Source organism: Silene latifolia, chromosome 4 (assembly GCF_048544455.1).
Source record: "Silene latifolia isolate original U9 population chromosome 4, ASM4854445v1, whole genome shotgun sequence".
Taxonomy (NCBI): domain Eukaryota; kingdom Viridiplantae; phylum Streptophyta; class Magnoliopsida; order Caryophyllales; family Caryophyllaceae; genus Silene; species Silene latifolia.
This window is the reverse complement of record NC_133529.1, coordinates 15,502,733-15,505,775: the sequence shown is the minus strand read 5'-3', so window position 1 is coordinate 15,505,775 and position 3,043 is coordinate 15,502,733. Positions and strand designations below refer to the sequence as shown.

At 35.4% G+C, this 3,043-nt stretch overlaps 1 non-coding gene across 1 annotated transcript; it reads left to right on the top strand.

Moving 5' to 3' along the window:
• Window positions 1–2,541: 2,541 nt before the first annotated feature.
• On the top strand, window positions 2,542–2,732 carry LOC141654001 (U2 spliceosomal RNA). Its single transcript, XR_012547584.1, has one exon. It is a non-coding gene; the product is annotated as a U2 spliceosomal RNA (small nuclear RNA).
• Window positions 2,733–3,043: the final 311 nt, after the last annotated feature.

Genomic DNA, 3,043 nt, shown 5'->3' with positions numbered 1-3,043 from the left:
TGTTGCAGGGTTATGACACTCTTCTTGAGTTGGAATTGGTTGTGAATGGTTTAGTTAGAAATTTTTTTGAAATTGCAGGTTTTTGGACTAGTTGAACCATTTACAAACATATCCTACCAGTTTTTCTGTAGAATTTACGTATATAATTAAGGCTAGATTTAAGGGTGTCACAAAGGATCACTAACATACTTCCGTAACTGAGACACATGAAACACATTATGCACCCGATCCAAAATTGGTGGTAAAAGCTATCTGGTAAGCAACCTCTCCCACGCGATTCAAAATCTTCTTCACATGGAATAATCATTCAACTTCATTCGTTGCTTAATCATATTAGAATTGTATTACACTTATAATAATACCAAAATAATTTAATCTTCTTCTAACCCGTGACCCAGATGACTTAACCAGTATTTGACCCGATTCGTATTCAGACATTACTCAAACGACCCGACCCGAACTTGACCCTCCCACAGGAGACTGATACTCATTTAGCCAGATGATCTTTTATTTTCATCTACTACGCTCTAGCTCTCCAATATCCTATTCCTTTTTCAAATATGTAGTGTTGTAAGTGATCTTAGGCGCCTAAGCAACGTGATGGAGGATGGACATTATAGCTTGGTAATCCATGAATTAGTACAATGTATAAACTTGCACTAATCCCGGGACTAAGCCACCTTGATTATCAGTTTGAATTTGTATCGGAGGATACATAAGTAATACTAACTTATAATCGTTTTTCGATGCATCGAATCCTAAACCAAGATCAAGATCACTTATTATCCCCTCGGGCCTAGCGACTTTAATAAATTTGTTTATAGAAGGGTTCCAAAGTAAAATCTCTATTAATGAGCTATAATTACCATAGTGGATCCGTGATATAAAGTCTATATCAAATGAATTATAAGGCCCATCTCTAACCAAGGCCAGGCCATTACATAACTCACAACATGACATCTATCCATGTAAACATAAACTTGGGTGATTAGGTTCACATAATTTGTAGAATAATTCATCTGCATCTTTAGTAAGAGCTTTGATTATACTATACCTACCCTTCTACCCTTGAAATCCATAAGAACCTCTTCAACATTTTAAGGATTCATTACGCGATAATTTTGTAACCGAAAGAATTAGTAACGATTGATTATGTTTGGTTTATATGTAGAAACAATAAGTGATTGTTATGAAATGTGAAGTTTCTTGTTAAAGGTTGACAATTTCAAAAGCTAAAGTTAGAAGAGTAGTTGAAGTAATGCATATGGCTATTAATTGGCCATTTAGATGTCAAAAGATGAAGATTAATTCGTATTATTACCATTCTTATTAGCACTATACTTCTTCTAATTCACATGGAATAATCATTCAACTTCATTCATTGCTTAATCATATTAGAATTGTATTACACTTATAATAATACCAAAATAATTTAATCTTCTAACCCGTGACCCGGATGGCTTAACCAGTATTTGACCTGATCCGTATACAACATGACTCGAACGACCCGACCCGGACATGGCTCTCCCACATGAAACTGATACTCATTGAACAAAGACGATCTTTTATTTTCATCTACTACGTCCTAGCTCTCCAATATCCTATTCCTTTTTCAAATATGTAGAGTTGTAAGTGATCTTAGCCGCCTCGTATATCCTTCGAAATCGGCTCGTGCTCGGTCAAACTGAGCTCGCGCTTGAGCCGAGCTTGGCCAAATGCGACTCCAGCCCGAGCTCATAGTGTCTCGGCTCTGAAGCTCGTTTAGGCTCGTCTAATTTTTTTTTTTAATAATTTTTACACTTTAATATTAATTTTATTTTGAACATGTTATACAGTCATTTATAAATATATTATAATATAATATTTTTTAGTATTTTATAATCTTATTTATTTTTTAAAATTATTTATATTTAGTTAGATTTAAAAGGTGAGAAAGTGTAAATAATATAAAGACAAAACGAGGTCGGGCTTCAATTTTTCTAGCTCGAGCTAAAAAATTCAAGCCGAGCGAGCTCGAGCTCAAATCGGCTCGTTTACAACCCTACAAATATGAGATGAATAGTCTTTTAAATACGAGACGGTTTCATAAAAATCCGTAACTACATGACTTAACAAGCTTCACTAGCCCACATCCACCACAGGTCCACAGCACACACATATCCGATTTCCCCCAACAAAAATGTTGTATTTTAATCTAAACAAAACATAAACCCTTGAAAAACCCTCAAATTTTCATAAGGAATAAACATTCAAAGAGCATTGCTGCTAGCTTAATATCAGGATATGTATTAGACGGTAGGGAAGTGAATTTACGATTTTGCATCGAATAATTGCATGACGGAATTGATACTGTTATGTCGATTTGCTCATTACAAGCATAAAGTTCAAAAATCACAGGTTGAAAGACTTGATTCAATGCAACCGCATGATGTAAATACAGCAACATTAGTAATACTATCCATGTTATATCCCACATCTAAGAAATATGGTTATTGAACTGGAGAAAGACTATATAAACGAAAGCTGGCCATTGAACAAATCATACCTTTCTCGGCCTTTTGGCTAAGATCGTGTAGTATCTGTTTTATCGTTTAATATCGATATGTGGACCATTGGTTCACACGATATTAAATTTATTTTTTAAGAGGGGAGGTCCATCAAGGTAGCTTGCTGCCTGGGCCTTCACGCGTCGCCCATGCGTTGCACTACTGCTTGGGCCTGGCGCACCTCTCCAAATCAGTTAAGGTTTACTTCTACTGTTGCCTTGTTTTTTATTCGTTTCCAAAAAGACCAGCCATCGGGTAGAGATGACATGATCAAATGAGCCACACTGGACGAATTCGGATGCCCTTGAGACGAGTTTAAATAATCAATTATGATAAAGTATATGGCAATAACACACTATTAAATACTGTCAAAAAATCAAAAACCATAATTACCGATCAAACTTGATACTTGATAATACTAAACTCTCGACATACGTATGGATCTCATAATTTGAAGTTTTACAGTACGTTCTTGCAAAATCCCTAACACGATTCTT